At 42.0% G+C, this 21,282-nt stretch overlaps 1 long non-coding RNA gene across 1 annotated transcript; it reads right to left on the bottom strand.

The window, feature by feature from the left end:
* Positions 1-2,065: 2,065 nt before the first annotated feature.
* On the bottom strand, positions 2,066-11,605 carry LOC146867750 (uncharacterized). Its single transcript, XR_014962160.1, has 3 exons — positions 11,450-11,605; positions 5,981-6,067; positions 2,066-2,313 (listed from the first exon to the last, which is right to left on the bottom strand). It is a non-coding gene; the product is annotated as an uncharacterized LOC146867750 (long non-coding RNA).
* Between the last annotated feature and the right edge of the window lie 9,677 nt (positions 11,606-21,282).

Raw genomic sequence — 21,282 nt, 5'->3', positions numbered from 1 at the left:
CTTATCACCAATCCTCGATGGCCTTCACTTTTCAATCCAACGGATTCCATCTCCACACAAGGTGTCTTTGAAAAGTGCATCAATGAGTAACACTCCATCATTTTGCTCTCCTGTTCATCACATTCTCTATTCGTAGATTGCCCGACCTGCCTGCTCCACCTCTGGGTGTCCAGTATTTGCCGTACCCAGTCCTACACGTTCTCTCTTGGACGCTTTAATTCTGTAATCTCCAGCACTGAGCTGCTTTTCTGCAACCAGGAACAATAACCTCAAAGGCTGTTTTAGCATTTAATTTTTTTTATTCTGGTACAATTTGTGTATTACTATTCATAGGCCATTCTTTTATATTCATTGACAGCACCTCAACAGACAGTGTGGCTTCCATAAGGTGTCACAGTAACCTCTGCCTCTCCAAGGAGGTGAAGTATCGGCCCATATGCAGAGACCTTCCTGACTGCTAGGAGACTCAATCCAAAGTGCTGTAAATTCTCAATTTGATATCATTCCGAATGCCGATTCTGAATTTACTTGAGTACCACCAAAGGGCACCATTTTATGGTTCCTTACTAGCCACATGATTCTCAATGCCTTTTCTCCTAATATAAAAGATGGTATGCCAACCCCAGTTCCAGAATTAAGGGGGTTTGTCTGTACATAATGGTAGCGATATCACACACACACACACACACACACACACATGTACACACTTTTTTATCCTTCTAACAGAAGCACAAATGTTACAGAGTTCAAATTCATTATTCTTTCCCTGTGTTCTCATAGGATATTATGTATATTTCACACCATCTACCAAGTCACAGATTGATGCACCCCTTTTAAAAGTATCATTAAAGTCACTTTGTGATCCACCTATAACACAGTAGAAATTCTGAGACAGCTTCTTGGGCAGGTGGTTATAGTGAAGCTGTTTAACATGCTACTCTGGTATTGTTTCCCTGGTGAGCTAACCAATGGGCCTAAAAACGCATCCTCTTCTGCTAACCTCTTCCCCGTGCGCAGCCCTCCAACCTGAGCAAAGGCACCGCATATGTAAATGGCATCACATCTTAGTTCTCTGAAAGGCTGAGCAACAGGCAGCCCTGCAGCAGTATTTCAACAAACTCTGTGTGAAGTGCTGCGAAACAACTGCTGTCAAGCAGTCAAGACCATCCATCTGTGGTTGCTCCATGGATATTTGGTGGCATATACTGGTAGACGTCTGTCTGTCAGAGCTGCTTTCCTCTACTTTATTGATTATAATAGGAAAGATGAATGGATGTTCCTGAGATACTATTGCCATCTTCAAAGTTCAGAAACCACAAAGCTTATGGACTTCAATGTCCCTGTTGCAATACAATGGTGGTATGGGAAGTTGCATGGACCATACAAAATTCAATTGGAATTGGATAAACCTTACACAATTCTTTTGCAATGTCATGTCTGTATTAGAATTTGAATGACCTTTACAAAATTCCATTTGATAGGATGAACCTTCCACAATTCTGTTGCAATGTAATGGATTTTTGGGAGGTTCGGTGGACCTTACACAAATCCAAGCTTGAGATTCACACAACTCCATCCAGATGTCAGAATCCAAGGACGGTGTCAGGGGGTGGGCCATCTACCCAGTGTAGGTCACAGTTTCACTACACATGCTATGAATCAAAAGCTGTTCTTAGAATGCTTAACTGATATATATCCATACTTTCCCCATTCTCACTTCCTGCAGATATTTATTGGTAGAATACAGGGGGTGATAGGGTAATGGTGTTACTCATAAGAGAATGTCTCTACAGTTTCACCAAACTCCCAATAAGGCACACAGACTTCTCTGGAGGTGGGACTAAATTATATGCCTCAAAGGGTTATTGTACCTCTGGCCAATGTCTCTTCTTCAGGACAACAATGTCCTTGGTGGAACCAGAGATTTCTGCCACCGATGCAGAGTTCACTGGCTCAGCTTGCACATCACCCTGAGATAACCATTTTTATTACCTTTAGCATCCGAGTTTCACATACTACTCAATGAATGATCAGATTATTTTTAAGAGATCATGAAAGACAAAAGAACTTTTAATAATTTAATATTTCACTGCAGTCTTATTCAAATGGCATTATTCTGTCTACATCATAGTACATAATGGAATGTGAAGGCTTGCAGTGCAATCAGAATCAATTTTTATTTCGGTGTTACTTCTTTATCACAGGCAGTGGAAGGTAGACAGATAACATGGGAGTTGGTGCTTATATTCTCAGGTCAGCACTTCCTGCCACCTTTTGCTGACTGCTGGTCCTGGCAAACAGGAGCACATGGGGCTGTTGAAAAAGAAAGTGAACATTAATGAGTGATTTTTATGACATACCATGTGCATAATTGTGGTTTCAGAGCAAAATATTGAAGAAAAAGATTTTCTGACACCTATATGAGTGGGCTAAGAGTATTTTTGTCTTCAAAGGAAGAAGATATATGGGGAATATCTTCACTAAGGTGTTCCACGGACCATTATAATTTGAACATTCAGGATCATGAACCTGTGTTGTTATAGAAGGCTGCTAACCCCAGCCCGATCCATGAAGTACTGTCAAGAAATGGTGCTCTCATCACGTCTTGTGCATCATCTTTCAACATGGATTGCCAGACCACTAAGCTGAAACTTTGAGTTGCCAAATTGTAATGACTTGTGGGCAATAGGTTTACTATAGTCAAACATGACATCCCCATCTAATCATGTGTGTACTTTTGTGGATATTGAATATTAGATAGTTCCTTCTGCATTTTTCATGAGGTTCTATGTATATTTAGCCAGTACTGACCATATGACCTACAGCTGCTCCTCTTCTAAGTTACATTGTACAATTACAAGGTGGTTAACACAAACAGGATATTTGAGAGGTGTGTTTATTTTGGGTCAAAACTCTCAAATCAGTTGTGATGCTTATCTTCACAAAATCAACCCAGCTCACAGACCAACCTTGTGTAGCAAATCTAAACAGCAGCATCTGATGAAGTTTCAAAAGCACCAGTAGCCTAAACAAGGTGAGACAGCCAAGAGGTTTTAAATGTGTCATTTGATAACCTTCTATCATATTTCTGCCAACCAAAGACTTCTTCCCCCTACTGGAGCTTTTTATCCTTATGGTGTCTACTTACCCTCTCTGGCTCACATGCATTGAACTTTGAATCTGTTTTGCTAGACGCAGTTGCTTGGTTTGAACCATGTGTACTCACAGGTCATCTTAGTTTGGGATGTTTAACCTGCCATCCCTGGTCAACGCTGACCAGTGACTGGCAAGGGAAATCACAGTTGTTAATGCACACAATTCTACCTTGATTGTCTACCTATCATGGGTCTACAGAGATCCAGGAGAGACAGCAGACTAACACCCACTGTCCTGTTGCTCTGATGTCAGAGCAGTGAAGAACCAGATTTCAAAACTAGTGTTCATGATAATGGCTCTAAATTAGAGCCACACACAACATATCAATATCGAGAGTAGAAACTGATTTAGAATCAGAATACCCATTGGCCAAAGTTAGTCATTGCAGAAAATGCATGATATGGACAAATTGTTCTCAAAAGGATAGGCTGCATGGTTTTTAGCCAAATATTAGATGTGTGTAACAATGTTTTAATGATATCTTTTCCAGAGTGATTCTCCCTCCATCTATAGGAACTAGGCTCTGAATTAGAGCAAATAGGGAATTTAGACTCAGATTCACAAATTTTTCATGCAAAGCCGAGCAGCATCTAAATGTGCTATGCCACATTGCACAAGAGGGAAAACACAGGGCAGTGCCATATCTATAAAGATCAATCTGCTGCTAGTGTCATCCCTTGTGCTGTGCTCAAATGAGGCTGCCTTGATCGATGCACAGCTGCGCACAGGTGCAGAGGTGAGTGTGCACTGTCCAGCAAAGGATCCGTTTTGAAGACAAATATTTCCTTTACAAATTCCTATGCCTAGACGAGGAACATCGTAAATATTTTGGGGGTTCAGGGCCAAGCATATTTTGGGGGGCCTGTTTGGAAGAACTTTGAATTTACGACCAAATTTCAGCTCTTTCGAGTCGTCTTTGGCTAGGTCACTGACAGTGTATATTCTGAATGTGTTTCCGTCTAACATTTAGGGATGGTGATGTGGGTTTTCAATATTGTAAAAGCAGCAGCTCACTAATATTATTGCAAATAATATCTGTGACCCCTCCCATTTTTCATACGTGAGGTCCTATTTTGCTCTAAAAGAAACATTTTTTATGGATTTTGTGGGAAACATCAACACACCATTTCTCTGAAACATGTCTGTGATGGACTTCCACAGATCACCCACATTGGAAATAAATTGAAGGAAAACGGTATTTGAAACAATTTGTTAACTATTTATTTAAGATCATAAGGGCAAGACTCACTACAGAACAGAGCTGTCTCTATTAGGGGGCTCCTGAAAGGCAGGGACCCTGGGACAGAGCCCATTTTGCCTATGCTTTAAAATGACTAACTCAGACAGTACATACACAATGGATGCGTGGTGTGCACTGCAGCACACATGCAATGCTTCTTTTTTGAGAAATTGACACATTTCTCCATATTTGCACCTGCTTGAAGTAGGCATTAGTTTGTACAGAATGCCCAGTCTGGCTCACTGCCCCACTGGATTCAAGCTAGCCTGGCTGATGAGGGGTGATGCCCCGAAACTGGTCCCAGGATGCTTGTTTTTGGTCCAGGGAGGACCTGGCTTAGCAGTTCGGACTGGACTGTTCCCAAGAGGCACAGAGGCAAGGCTGATTTGCATATGGCTGGGTCCAAACTGGGGTGGCGTGGTGAGCAAAAGAAAGATGAATTATAAACCCAGATCCTTGTGACTGGGAGTGAATGTTTGCATTGTTCAGCATTCCGTCCATCATGTGTTCCTTTTGCTTATTTCAGTAGACTGACCTTTCCATCAAAACCTACTTATGTTGATCTGACCCAGTAACATCTACTTGACACAAAACCACACAAAGTAGTTTTTGCCGATTAAAAAGTGCACCTTTTCAGCACAAAACAACTTTTGTAAGGGATACAAAGCATTCGGCACAGCTTTGCGTCATGGGAGCACCTGCCTTAAGTCTTAATAAACCTGAGGCTTGATGTTCTTGGCTGAGCTTTTTCAAGGGGCAAGACGCCATGTGCTGAAGTTGTTAAGTATACTCCATTATAATATTGGAAAGAGCCAGACATGATCAGCCACCACAGTCCATCCTGGACGACAGAACTGTGACACCTAGGGGCATATTATCAAGGACGGCAGCAAAATTATTGCCGGTTTAGCCGCAGAAAACTGCAGCTAAAGCGGCGATAATGGGCTTGATAATATGCCCTGGAGAATTCCAATAGAAGCCTATGTTCACACCAGAACATCTACATCTGCTCTTTTAGGGAAGAACAAGAGCCGAAGGATCCCTCTAAGAAATTCTGCCTACGTACATAGCCATTCCATACTGTGAAGTGAGGTCAAGAATCAGTCCATAAGAATTCTTAAGTCAGAAGCCGGACCTAGTGTTCTGAAAAAGGAGCAAACTCTGAAGAGACAGCTTGGTGCTGGAACAAGCCTCCACAACCAGCCATCAGTCGCTTCTCAGGAAGAGGCTCTTTCAATGTACTCCTGCACTGACGCATCACACAGGAAGTGATTGCACCTTTCCAACCACAACAGTCCCTTTGCTGGTGCTAAAACTACAGGTACTGCCTTAATTGCACTTGACAGCGTCCATCTGACAACCTTAATCTTTAGCATACCTTTGGAATTGGTCTTACAGCCATCTTATGCAAATGTAAACTGAAAAGAGATCTTTATAAATAACAGAACCGCCCTATAAAAATAACTAACATTATGAAAACAGATACATATTGCTAAATAACAATGTTTTGAATTCAATATAGGAATGACGTCTCTTCATTGGGAATGGTCAGCATTCGGGTCATGTTCATGAAATTAAACTTACCTGGCTCACACTGGGGCTCACACTGTGGCTTACACTGAGGCTCACATTGAGGGACTGGGTCCTGGCACAGCACCACTGGGGCACATGCTGAAAAGGAAGACAAGGTTGCATATTACCAACTCATATATATCATACGGTAGAGTACACATCTGATCTATATTGCCACACCTAGCAGTCTTACATTAGACAAAGGCTACTCAATCACACATGGGCCTGCTTCACAAGCCCATTCACACCCCCGCTCGGTTGGCTACATCAAGATATAAGTCCATAATATCGGCCTACAAAAATATCGCATCTGCTATATCACTTGGGGCCAGATGTACAACCATGACAATTTGCGACTCGCAAATTGGGCTCGATTGTGAATCGCGAAATGCCATGTACAACAGTGTCTGAGACACTGTTTGCGATTCCCAGTGGGGTCACAAATTGCATGCCTCATGAATATTCATGAGGCACTCGCAATTTGCGACCCCATTGGTAATGGCTGGCCCTCCCAGGGATGGTGGCCTGCTGGGCTCTGCGACCTCCATGTCTTGGACTGCTTTTAAATAAAGCAGTTTTTTTTTTTAATGCAGCCCGTTTTCCTTAAAGGAAAACGGGCTGCATTTAAAAAAAGAAAATGAAACGTTTTTGTTTCACTTTTTAAGGGCAGGTAGTGGTTCCCAGGACCACTGCCTGCCCCTAAAAAATATTTCCTCCTGCATTTGCAAAGGGGAAGGGATCCCCTGCGGACTCCTTCCCATTTGCGGTGCATTACCACCATCTTGAAGAGGGGGATAAGTTGCAAGTGTTTCGCAGCCGCAATTGCGGTCGAAAAACATTTATACATGGGGTAGAGAGTTGCTATTAAGAAGGGACGCCCTTCAAACGCCCCTTCCTAATCGCGAGTCACAATTCCTGTTTAGCGAGTCACAAATAAATTGCGACTCGCTAATTAGGAATTGTACATGGCCCTATTCGTTTTTGCATGCACAAACGGGTCACTAACCCGTTTGCGCATGCAATTTAGGGTCGTATATCTGGACCAAAGTATACAGTTACTATTTTGAACTTTTTATCTATCTTACTCTGCGATGTGATGGTTAGATCAATGTTGTGGATGTGATATTGTTGTCATGTGATATAAAGCATGTGATATAGAGATAGTATACCCTCTACGGCACACACTGAATAAAGACTATTAGTGGTTTGGAAAACAGTTGACTAAAGATGGCCAAGTGAACAAAAGTCATTTTATTCAATTTAAGGACCTAATAAAAGGGGTCATTTTTCAAAGTAATAATAAATCTGAGAGGAGTTCGACTACACTCTGCAGAGTGATTTACATCCATTTTTCAGGCATCAGTTTGGCCACTTGTATGTACGTTTGACTCGTGCCTGAAAAGAAAAAGAGGTGAAGAAAATATCGAAAAGTTTGAAAGCAACAGTGACTTTAATAGAAACACAAAAGGCAAGTGCTCGTCCTGAAATGGTAAAAAAAGCACATGAACACATATATTGTGATGTAAACAGGAGTATTTCAGCTATGACTGTCAGTTTATTGCATTTATGCACAGTTTACACCTGCAAGGGCATCGACTGTTTATGAATCCCCAAATTCCATTCCACTTCATGTTTAATTCATACAATTCTTTTTCATCCCTGCCACATGAGTATTTACATATGTTATTTCTGGATGGGAGTGGGACATGTTCATTCACAGAACCAGTATGAACAGATTTTCTGTTGTCATCGGCTTGACTGTGGAACTGGTTCCAACCGGAAGTGCTACTGCTGAAAGAGTCAGGGCCCGATTCACAGAACTAACTTAAGACAAAATCCTAAACTTAGTACCATTTTGGTATTCACAGAAGGCACTTACTCATTTCGGTATTCACAGAAGTTAGGAGTCCTAACTTTAGGACTCCTAAATGCCTTCTGTGAATACCGAAAGTGTTAAAATTAGGATTTTTCTCAGTTTAGGAGTAGAAAAGTTAGGACTCCAAACTTTAGGACTCCTAAATGCCTTCTGTGAATACCGAAAGTTTTAAAATAAGGATTTTTCTCAGTTTAGTAGTAGTAAAGTTAGGACTCCTAACTTTAGGACTCCTAAATGCCTTCTCTGAATACCGAAAGTCTTAAAATTAGGATTTTTCTCAGTTTAGTAGTAGTAAAGTTAGGACTCCTAACTTTAGGACTCCTAAATGCCTTCTGTGAATACCTAAAGTCGTAAAGTTAGGATTTTTCTCAGTTTAGGAGTAGTAAAGGTAGGAGTCCTAACTTGACTACTCCTAAACTGAGAAAAATCCTAATTTTAAGACTTTCGGGATTCACGGAAGGCATTTAGGAGTCCTAAAGTTAGGACTCCAAACTACTGTGAATACCGAAATGAGTAAGTGCCTTCTGTGAATACCAAAATGAGTAAGTGCCTTCTGTGAATACCAAACTGGTAGTAGGTTTAGGATTTTGTCTTAAGTTAGTTCTGTGAATCGGGCTCGAAATGTTTGAGAGTCCCGGAAGGTCTCCTGATAATTTGCTCTCATGGCTCCTGTAGGAGGAGACATCATGACCTCTATGTAAGGGATGGCAACATTTGAATGAAAAAATATAAATCGATTAAGATAACATTTCCCCACAATTCATTTTAGCAAAACATTTCATTACATTATTGCTGCTGTTGCTGGTTTTGATGGCAATGGTGGCTGAGCCACACTAAGTAGGACAATATAGCACTGAAAATAAAACTTCATTGTGAAGCAGTTGGTGGCCCCATTCTTTCCAGGTCCTGGTCCTAATGCCGGTGTATCCTTCACTCATGTTGTATGCAGATATTTCAGAATTCAAAATTGTCAAAATTATTTTGATCTGCAGGTTGTGAATCTTGAAGGCTAGTAATAGTACCAAACTGGGAAATCTCTGAGAATCCTAAATGGCCAGTGTGGCTGAAAAGCATGTAAAGCCGATAAAATGTCAATCACTTGTTAGGCGAGCTTTCCATAATTTGGACTCCATTCCAGTCTTAAGCGACTTAAAGAGGCGGTGCAGTTTCATAAATTCTCCTGATTTCCCTATTGCTCAATCTGCTTTGGCAGGTGAACAGTAAACCTACAACCCTAATGTTTTTCACTGACACCGAAAGGATTGCCCCGTAGTATCCCATTGACTATGGCTTTGATCACAAATCTTTGGCTTTCCCTTGATTACAACTACTTCTCCATATGCTGCCTATTAGATCATCCGGTAACTTTGTTGTTGATTCTGACAAAGTTTTAAAAAGATCAAACACAGACTTCTCTAGTCTTACTGAACACCCCAGAGTCTCCTCTGTTTTTACTGCCAAGCTTCCTACCGCTAATATTGATCCCTGTAGATTAACCTTGTGTTTATTGTAATGAAATAAATAAACATGCTGTCTACAGATCTTGGTCTATTAATCACACATAAGTATCATATAGCATCAAAAAAGTTGATTGATATGTGAGAGTACAATAATTTCCTCTAGGTTACTGCACATTTTGCCAAATTTAGTTTTGGTGAGGCAAATTGAGATTATAATAATGACACACACTGTAAAAAGTACAACAGAAGGAAGTAAACATGAGGTTTATTAAATTGAAAATTAAAAAATAGTGAAAGTCGAGGGATTGCCATGTAATCATAAATTAAAGAGAGAGTTGTATGGTGAGACTGAAGTGAGGATATTAGCGATGCTTTTTATAGATGCATATCTGTTGCATTTTGAATTGACATACAATATGGTCTTCGATCCTATGCTTCAAGCATTGATAATAAAGAACCAGAAAAAAGAGACAATGGGGGATAAGTACAAGAAAATGTTGGAGTGCTGTGTAACGCCAAACTTGGCGCGCCCCGCTCGACATTTTCTAAATGCAGGAATGTGCCGTATTTACAAAAATACGATGCACCCCTATGTTTCCCCTAGCGCCGGTGCTAAAAAAAGCTGCCTAGGGTAAATGCAGGCACCCTTGTGTCATGTTGCAAGGGTGCCTGCGCTGCAGGGGTGATTGTTTATGTGCAGGAAGGGACACCTTTCTGCACATAAACAATATTTAAAGGTAATTTGCTGTTTCTATGTGTGCTGCAGAATGAATTAATTATTTCTCCTCGTATCGCCACCCTAATATCAGGTTTTACCTAGCCTTAGTTTTTGTCGCTGCCACATCCTTGTAACTATGAGACAGATTCAAAAAGCAAAGGGTGTTGCAGTCGAACACCCACTGCAACACACATTGCCCACCCCTTTACTGCAGCGGACTGCTGCGGAAAGAGGCATATTTACAAGGTTACGTTAAACCATGTTAAGCGGCTTAACGCCACGTTGTAAATATGAGGTATGGAGAAAAAGTAATGTTCCAGTGGTTTTAGGGGCTTGCAAATATGCCCCAATGTTTTTTAGGTCTGCCAAAGGAGTTCCTGCTCTTGGGCAATAAATCCATTCCTCTTTCCGCATCAGCTTAACTGAAAACTTTTCAAAGTATGAGAGACGTGGGTAGTGCCCAGCTAGTTACAATTCGACCTGAATTGTAATTTTGGAATACCTAAAACATTGCCCTTATACTTAATCAGTCTCCTATAACTTTTTCAAAACTATGTTATTCTCTGATTTTTAAACGTTCGTTGCGCATATAAAGCATTTTGAGTGATTAGTTGAAAGAAAGGGTTGCAAGTACCCAAGAGCAGTGATTGCTTGATAAATTGATATTAAAATTATAGCATGAGCCAGAAAAAAAGAGATATTTTTAATGGTCTGCCAAAGGAGTTCCTGTTCTCGGGCTTGGGTCATAAATCCATTTCTCTTTCAGCATTAGCTTAACTGGAAGCCTTTCAAAGTATGAAAGACATGGGTTCTGTCCAGCCAGTTAAAATTCCACCTAAGTTGTAATTTTGAAATACCTAAAACATTGCCCTCATACTTAATCAATCCCCTGTAACTTTTTTATCCTCTGATTTTTAAACGTTAGTTGTGCATTTAAATAATTTTGAGTGATTAGTTGAAAGAACGTTTTGCAAGCACTCAAGAGTGGTGATAGTATGATAAATTGATATTAAAATTATAGCATGATCCTAGTGAAGCTACCAAATGGAAATTTTGAAAAATGCCGGTATAAAAGACCAGCAGTCACATCAAGTCTGCAAGTTCTTCACAGAATTTACCTAAGGTTTTGCAGTTGTTACAGTGAAAATGTTACGACCTAGTCATTTCGTAGGAGATTGTATGTTACAAGCACGCCCCATATCATGTCTCACATTTTATCACCATTTTTATGCAATGTCAAGTGGATCACATAAGATGGCAATTAGCAAATTGATTTAATCGTGGAACGTATAGGATTACTAGTTCATCATTTGAAAAGTTGGAAAAGTTAGGTTGGCCAGATAGTGCCTGTCTGCTCATGTTCCCATCTTCCTACCATTTAATCTGCCCTTTTTTATTATTTTTTTAAGTAAGAACTAATTACTTACGGTCTTGGCATCTCTCCACGACTTTAGTATCTTGGCACTGTGCTTTCTGAGTTTCCCTGTATCCTCCCTTGGCAGACATGGTCGTCTCTTGCACCAGCGTCAAACTCAGCCACAAGGAAAAAATTGGAAGAGTCACTTCAAGATGTGCCCGGCCTAATCGAAGATGAGACTTATATACACAGGTAAACTGCCCCATCCGTCTGTTCAGCATCATTAGCAGTCATATTTTCACACCCATAATGTTTATCATATCTCCAGCGGAATTTCATGGTTAATTGTTGGGTTCTCTAATCTCGCAATATATTTCACACGTATGCAGCACAGTTCCAATATTTTGAGGTGTGCCTTTAAAAGGTTTGCTGATTAATCCTTACTAGTATATGTTAATCATTTGGATACATACCATTGGGCAGAGGACTATTCAGAATTTGCATGCCAAGCATATCTAGGAGGGTGTTACTTATTTGACCTCTCATCTCACAACTCTTCCCTTGCTTCCTCTTTAAGTGTGAAGTTCCTTTAGTTCAATACAACTAGCAGACTTACCTTTGAAGCCCATAGAATAAATTGTTTAGCTATGGGAGCAGAACTGTAAATTACGTTCTCACCTGCCAGTTGGCTGTGGTATTTCCATTCAACTAAAACTATTTCTCCATTGAGCTATGTTGTAATATTTTCCAATGAGTGATCGGACGGTAGTCTCCTCTGAGATTGCTGTCCTTTTCCACATTAGTGCACTTGTCCTTATGGTTTTCCCAGTCCTAATGGGCTCCCAGTGCAGCGAACCACAAATTATGAGGACAGACCAATACCCTCTGCTTCCATGTGGCTCAGCTTCTATGCCAAAGGGGTGTGAGTCCTAAACCAAAAGACACTCTATCTTCACCCCGTTCGTCTTTGTTCACCAAGCTGGCCCAAGTCACCCTGTTCTGAGATGGCCTCCCCTGTCTCTACACATGAAGATTGCCTCAAGATCCATGATGAGACACACTTCAGGGTAATAAACAGAGCTTGAAAAACATTATCTTCTATTTGAAGCATGCTTCCAGGCTATGTTGGTATTAGCGATCATCTGTTTGTGAAAATAAGCTTTGCTAGTGCTTTGCTGCACTAGTCAGTGCATCAACAATCTGGTCAATGGAGAGGATAGCAAGCATGGCGGTTACCATCCTAACCTGACAAAATATACCTTCCAACTCTTAATCCTCATTAGTACTGGCACCCACCCACCCGTACCTTTTTCACTGCAGGAAGAGCTCACCAGAGATGCCCTTTGACTCCATTAGACACACCCTCATCTCCAGGGAAAAGAGGAAGCCCATGTTTCTGTAGCCTGCCGGCAAATCCATCACCAGTGGTAGGGATCCTTTGTACCGGGCCCCTACCATCATATAGCATGCCCTCCACCAGTGGTGGCAGACATCTGCAAAGGAGAACGTCCATGGATCAGACCTCTGCCCCCACCATTCCATCTGCATCTACAGTCCAAGGCAGGAGTTTCCCCAAACTGGATTGTATCCAAAGGTGTTGTCATCACCTTTCAACAATGAATGGAGACTTAGGTGATGAACATGGTCACATTTATTAGCAGATGAAAACCTGTGCCTCTACAGCCAGACACTGCAGCTTCTCCCCGTCCCAACCGCCCTCTAACCCTTGGTATGTCACAATCCGTGGCATCAATACATTCCCTCTTCCCACAAGATGCTGCCAGCGTGAACACCACAACAAGCCCAACACTATAAATTATAATGCATCCACTTACCTTAAACATAATAGCAAACAAAACATTAAGACCTCTGATTTTTTTCCACACAGATAAAACCCATCCCAACATGGGGTGCAAACCCCTCTCTTCTCACACACCACAGACACATGACGAGCTACCACATCATGAGAAACAAAACCACAGGAATACTACTCGATACAAATGGGAAAGATACACAGGAACCCTACACAATACAAATGGGAAGGATATCCTGCCACCTAGAAGACCCAACTAACCACACAAAAAGTCCCCCAACCAGCACAGTGGCCTGTGAAACCTCCTGAACTTTACCTGATTATCCCTCATATCCAGGTCAAGCCTAGCAACCTGAGCTTCTCCGACCATCTCCTTCTCACTCTCATCTTGTATACCCACTTGAAAGCCACCATCGTCCATCACCATCCACCCTGAACAACTTCACCCAACTTCGTCCAACAACCTTCACTCTGTAGGGACACTGAAACTTTAACAAACCTGTTCTCACAATGCCTGGTTTAATTTTCACCAAGTCACGAACACCAATCATGTCTACACTCTGACCACCATCCACACTTTTTACTCTATTCTCTTTACATCCTTCCCGCAACCATGAAGGAACCAACTTGTTCCCTGGTTTTGTACACTTCATCATCTCAAGAAGGGTTTTCCCGGTGAGAGCATTGGGAGTGGTGAGTTATGCACACAACGTGTCCTTTACTGAATTCTGGACACTCAACCCTGCCTTGCTGGTAAATTCCATGGTCCCTTTAATCAAACGGTTCACACTTTTCACTTGACCTTTTGCTTGAGGGATGTATAATGCAGTGCAAAGATGTTTCACACCAATTCCTTCCAGAAATATATTAATCTTTTAGGAAGTAAGCTGCATACCATTGTTGTTGACCAGTTTAGATGGTATTCCTTCTCTTCTAAAGATTTAATCTAGAAGGGCAATAGTGGACTTCGTGTTCACATTCCTCAGAAACACCACTTCAAACCACCTTGATTTAGCATCAACTAGTATAGCAGCAAATCTCTCCTGTTCCAGCAAAAATTCAAACAGTCCAATAAAATCTTAATAATATTTTCCCACACAAAGTCTGCTTCTGAGACATGTTCTTGAACCCCCTCAACATCAATTCCTACTTTCAACCTCTTCTCCAAACCTTTGCATTCCACTCACCTCTCTACCCATTGCTTTACCTCCCCATCTATCTTGGGCCACCAAAATGTATCCTTGAATCTCTTCAGCGTAATGGTTTGTCCCATGTGAACTTCATGTTCTAACTGAACAAGTTTGTTCCCCACTGCCCCTAGAGGTACAAACCTCTCACATCTCACAATTAATTTGTCCCCATTCAATGAAAATTCTTCAACCACTTTATGATATAGTTTTTTGGCATCAGAATATCTACTTTCCCTCCAAACTCCTCCCTTTATCATTCTCGACACTGCCTTAATTTCATCATCCTCCTTCATTGCTCTCATCCACTCTTCCATTGAAAGATACACCTGCACATCTTCCACCACATTCTCCACATACATTACGACCTCCTCTGTGTCCAAGTCACCTTCAACAGCAGCTTTATTGGCAAACTTCGACAGGCAATCTGCTACTTTGTTCTTTCAAACAGGAAGAAACTCAATTGTACATTCACAATCTGGCATTTTGACTGCTGACCTAGCTAGACGTCCTGAATAATTCTTATTTCAATTTGGTCCCAACACTTTTAGCAAATGCTTGTTATCTGGCATTAAAACAATCTTAATTCCCCAAATTAAAGCGTGAAAGTAATTTGTTACCCATGTGGCCGCCAATGCCTCCCGTTCAATGACAGAGTAATTCCTCTCAGCACCTGTCTTTGAGAGGGATTCAAAGGCCACAGTTCTCTTTCCACATGCCCATGTAACTGGGTGAGAATAGCCCTAATGCCCACAGCACTAGCAACAACGGTTATCACAGTTTTCAAATCACCCTGAAACAGAACCATTACATCAGCATTCGAAATATCACACTTGATTTTCTCAAAAGCTGCTTTCTGAACCTCACCCCATTTGAAACTTTCTCCCTTGCCTCAATAACTCTCTCAATGGTTCTGATTTACCTGCAAAGTCTCTCATGAATTTAGCATAATATTTCACAAGTCCAATGAAGGAACGCAGCTGGCCTTTATCATCAGGAGTATCAGCATTCATTATAGCACTCACCAGATTCAATTTGGGTCTCCCCCTTCAGAAATGAGATACCCCAAATATTCAAACTCTTGCACCAAAAATGTACACTTCTCTTTCACAAGGTAAGACCTGCCTCCAACAACTGAGACAACACCTCGCACAAAGTGCTATAATGAGTCTTGATACTGTCCCTAAAAATCAATATGTCGTCTTAAATGAAGACAACATTTCTGGCCTCAGATAACTCCTTGAATATAAGTCTCTGAAAAACACTTGCCACTGATGACAAGCCAAAGAGCATTCTGCCAAACTGATAAGCCCCATCTGAGGTGATAAATACAATTAAATGCTTAGAGGCTGGGTGCAAGCTGACCTGATGGTAGGCACTTTTAAGGTCCAATTTGGTAAACTACCTTCCACCAGCCAACAGGAAAATTAACTCAGTAATATTAGGCAGAGGAAAGTGGTCCATAGCCACATTTTGGTTCAGACTGCGAAGGTCTACACAAAACCTACATGACCGATCACCTTTCTTTGTTACCACCACTGGAGATAACCATTGCATGGCCTCCACTGGTTCGATGACCCCATCTTGGATCATTTGCTCAATTATCTTCTTTACATCCACCCTTATTGCCACCGGAACTTTCCTAGCCTTACAGGAGTGGCATCTTTCCTCAACATTATTCTATGGCAATAGTCCTTACCCAAACCTAACTTGTTCCTGAAAACATTTTTAAATTGTTCCAACAATGCATTCATGTCTCCATCATCAGCAATCATGACTTGATCAACAGCCAGGGATTCACCACAATATTTGAATCATATTGCTATGACCATCCAAATATTGGTGGGCCGTCACTAGCTAAGTTGAATTTTCCTGAGTATGGTGGGCCATGGACTCAATTCTGGCACTCACTTAACCATCACCCCAATACTGGCCCCCGGTAACCTTTTAACACTACATGAGTGGAACACAACATCATTCCAGGCCATACTGACTCACACAAAAGTTTGGGTATGATGGTTTTGAGGGAGCCGGAATCAACCATAAAGGAAATCTTGTTCCTATCCACTTGGAAATCCACTCTGTTACATGTCCTTCTTTTGGATTCTACATCCTCAACATCTTCTCCATCACAGTCAACTATCAGAACTCTGTGTTCCATGACCCCCTCTGCTTCTTCTATTGAAGCAACCTTCCTGTTAGTTGCCTTGCAGACGCATGCAATGTGACCCTTCTTCCCACAGGCACGGCACTCCTTGACAGTCACTGACCACTTCCGCTACCTCAACCGAATTTTTACTATCAATCTTTTGCTTCTCCTTCATGCACTTGTTGGATTCTCCTACAATCTTGGCTATTTTAATATCGTCCTTTAACGTAGGATCCCTAGCAGCCCAAAATCACTCTTTTATTTTATTGTTGTTTCATTGGACTATAAAGTGATCCCTTATAAGCTATTATGTCATGGGCCCGAATCTGCACTTTGTGGCCAACTCCCTTAATCTGGCCACAGTTTCATCCACCGACTCATTGGGCTTCTTTGGTTGTGTGTAGAACTTGTGGCGTTGCATGACAATGTTCAAAGCCTTGGCAGGACACTTTTGTAGGGGCAATTTTGCTTCTCTGTATACATCCTCATGTCACCATTCTCTTCATACACCTGTGGCAGATATTTAAAGACATGTTGATCTTCTGCGTCCAAACACCCGGTCAATAACACTTCCTTTCTGAGGGGTGAAAATTTAGAGCCTCTCGGAGCCACCAACATTTTTCAAACGTCTCTATCCAATCGTCCCATTCAATGGGTGGATCCCCTTGCTGAAATGACGGTAGCCTCTGGTGGCCTCTTCCTAAATAAGCTCACAGAGAAAACTGCACTTTAACATGAATAAAAAGCCACAGATGCACAATGTCAAGGTAACCACTAGATTGCACTGCAGGTTAAACTTCCATCCAACAGCTTGCAGACACTATGGAAGGATGTACTTTTCTGTGCAAAGTCCTAGGTGGTGCTGTTGTCAACAGAGAACACTTAAGAGACACGGCACGCAGAGAAAAGGCAGTACAGGGCACATAAATGTAGACAGTCCCTCTAGGAAGTGTTTCGGTGTGCTTCGTGATCCTGGTTTACTTGCCGTTTCTAAACATGAGGCGTTGTATTGAGTTATCGTTTACGCCCCATCCTCCGAGTGAGGTATTGGGCAAAGGGGCTCGAGCAGGCTTGTGAGAGGACGTAGAACGCCTGGCAAGTCCACGCTGAGAAGGCTCGAGGCAGCCGAGACCAGAATAGCAGTGCTCACACCAGGCCATGCCCAAAAAAGAACAACAAAAATAAAATAGTCAAGGAAGCTCTACTAAGATTTGGGGCAGCCTCAGACAGTGGTAGGACCTCGAGTAGAGCCGCACACAAAAGAAAAAAATGTGAACTCAGAATCAAGCCTACCTCACTGGTGGGGATCTGCGACACAGCGTTTCCCTGCAGGACACAAAGTAGTCTCTTGATTCACCAGCGTCTGGCTGATTCCATCCTTGTGTTGCCAAAACTATGTTGTAATCTCCTTCCAGCAATGATTAGAAACTTAGGTGATGAACACGCTTCACGTTTATCAGCAGATGAAAACCTGTGCGTCTACAGCCAGACACTGCAGCGTCTCCCCATCCTAACCGCCCTCAAACCCTCGGTATTTCACAGTCTGTGACATCAATGCATTCTCTCCTCTTACAAGATACTGCCAGCGTTAACACCACACCACACCAAGCCCAACACTATACATTACAACAGAATGATTCCCCATACAAAAAGCCCCCCGAACTACAACTGGCCTTTGGCCCCACCCAGCAAACCTGTGTAGGTCTATTAGGAGTCTCTGTGCCAATACTTATCTGCAAATAGTGCTTAATATTAGCTGCAAATGTGTATCTGTGCTGCAAATACTTGGTCTTACTGTTATCACTTTAATGATACCCAATGGATCAAACTTGACAGTATGAAAGTCTGAGCTAGACTTGCCAAGCATTAATACTCCTCCACCACTTTCTCCCTTTGAAAGGTGGGCAGTTGAGGTGAAGATTCAGTGACATGGGAGGCTGATTCACATTTAACACTAGCCTTTCTGGAGCATCACCTGATGAAAGAAGGAGTTAGTAGCAACAAATGGACTGGAGACAGGAGAGATGATCAGTGGTGAGAGAGAGCAATGGAAGGATAGAGGGTCAATGAAAGGTGGAGGTGGGCAGTTGTAGGAGACATGGAATACAGATGCAATGAGTAAAGAGATGGAGCAGTGAGCAGTGCTGGGCTGTGCTTCCAAAGTTGCCATGGCAAAAAATGTTCAAACCATCTCCGCTCCCTTCCTCTCCCCTTCTATCTTTCTCTTTCCATCCCTTCATCTCTCTCTTTCACCTTCCTTCTCTCCTCTCTCTCTTCTCTGTCTCTGATTACTTAGAATCTCTGCCCCTCTTTCCTATTTCTCTGGAAGACTGTGTATTGCTGCTATTAATGCCAGGGAGCTGGGGAAAGTAACAGAAGCACAAGCAGAGGCTCTGGGACTCCAATTGTCTCCAGCCTATGGGAAATGCCAGATAGAATAAAAGACCAGTCTGGCCCTGCAGTAAGGCGATGAGGGACAGGATTGAGAAATATAAGAGGGAGTAAACGGAGTAACAATCAGAGATGGAGAAAGGAGCAGAGGTGGACAGTGACACTGGCACTGCAACAGGACAGGTGAGCAGAGACAGGAGAGATGAGAAGTAACAGAAAACATGCCAAGGGTGGTGATCAACGGCAGGAGATAGAGGTAGTGATGGGAGAGGTGATTACTGGCTGGAGAGATAATCAGCAATAGGAAAGACGAACAGTGGAAAGAGAGATGAGCTGGAGACGGGAGAGGTGGGTAGTGACATGGGAGAGGAGCAGTGAAGAGACAAGCATTTGGAATGCAATAGGCCTTGCATTTGTGATAGTTTAAGCTATTGACATTGTAAAGGATAATGCCTTTTATTTATGTTTTAAAAAACAAAACATAAATAAAAGGCAATGTCATTTACAATGCCAACAGCACAAACTCGTGTAAATGCGAGACCTATTGCATTGCAGATGCTTGTTTTCTTCCTGATTCTTTAGTTTAAATCATTTCACTTCCTCAGACTAGTGGGTGAAATCCAACCCTACAGGGGAATATGTTTGCAGATCGGTAGGATAGAAATGGCCTGGGCCCTTTGCAGAGGGGTAGAAATAGTGTCAAAAGTGTAATTGGAAAATCTTGGGATCGGCAATCGGAGAAAGGGTCAAGCAGCCCACTCATTATGGTAATCACACTGGAAAGCGATTGAAAGAGACGCCTTTAGATAGCACACAAGCACACAAGGCACCAAAGGTGGTTCTGCGAGTCACATTTGGAAGTCAACTATCGCAGATTAAGCAGACGTAGTCCAATGTCCATTAGTTTGACCAATGCGGAAATAAAAGACAGGGCTGGCATACTGTATATCACACCACTCTTGATTTATTCCATGCCTCAGTATGGGAAACTTCATTTTCTGCTGATGTGCCTTAATAGCATTCAAATCTGCCACCATAGACTTGCGGTTTTATGGCAAGCTTGCTTACTTTACTCTGAATTACATTTCTGTGAAGAGCTGCTGTTTAAACACAGTTGTGATGATTAATGGCCCTAATATTGGAGGTGAGATGTTAGCGGCCTCCCAGAAGTCATTTTAACTACAGTGTTCAGCATCGATTGGCTTTGGAGCTAGAACTCATAGACCTTTATTATAAGTTATGCGGGCTAAAAATGAGGAGAGCACATAGTTTAACTAATTAAAACAGGATCAATTTAGACACGGAACGTGGTTTACAGGACAGAATGTGTTTTATAGAAGTCGCACTCTGGCTGAGTACGCTGTCAATGACGGAGGAGCTCAGATAGTTTAACTGAATAAAAAAGGATCAATTCAGACACGAAACGTGGTTTACTGAACAGAATGCATTTTACTAAAGTTGCACTCGGGCTGAGAACGCTGTCACCAACAATAAAACAAACAAGTAGTCCCCAACAGGAATGCATAAAAACTACAGTGTAAGGAAACTGTTGTTGGTCGGTCCTCCTCAACTAAAAAACGGAAGTGAAGTATCTGGAGCCCACCAATAAAGAGCCACGAAATGCAAGTGATGCAGGAGTGAACCAGTTGAAGCAGAAGGTGGGATTATACTCCGTGTTGAGTGATTACAGCAGGTCTTGCATACAGCGCATGCACGCTAATGCTCGACCTAAAAAATGACCAGTGGCAGCAGAGGTGGGAAGTGGACCCGTGAGAAGACTAGGTCACTGGCAGCAGAGATGGTCTCTGGCAGGGAGCAGGTCATTGACAGCGATACGCAGTGACTCTAGTTGGTGAAGACAGCGGAGATCTCACAGGTGACCTGGGCAGTGACAGCTGAGCTTTGCTGTGATGCTTTAAGAGGCTGTTATTAGACAAGGAGTCACCATAATATTGCCAGGAAAGAGTAGAAAAATGAAATGACAGAACTTAATAGAAAGTTTGCAATTTTGAAAACAGCGTGTGGTCCTGCTATGCCTCTCCCAGCTATAGACGTTTTAGCAAACATGAGGTTCAATGTTGCACAAGACACCGGTAATTTATTTATATAACAATATATGGTCTAACAGAGCTTGTCCAACGATTTTATAGCTCCACAATATCAGGCTTGTAGTGGAGGTATCTGCTGAGTTCCTTAGCCTACAGTTATAGGATAAAATTCCAACACCCCACTTTGTTCCTGAATGATTCAGGATAATAAGCTGGAATATAGCAGGCCTGGGGAAAAAGCTGGAATACAAAGATTAGATAGCATACATAAAACAACAAGATATATACGTTTTTCAGGAGACATGTATACTATTG

Source organism: Triturus cristatus, chromosome 1_2 (genome assembly GCF_964204655.1).
Source record: "Triturus cristatus chromosome 1_2, aTriCri1.1, whole genome shotgun sequence".
Classification (NCBI taxonomy): Eukaryota; Metazoa; Chordata; class Amphibia; order Caudata; family Salamandridae; genus Triturus; species Triturus cristatus.
Note: the sequence above shows the minus strand (reverse complement) of the source record. Positions and strands in the feature narration are given on the sequence as shown.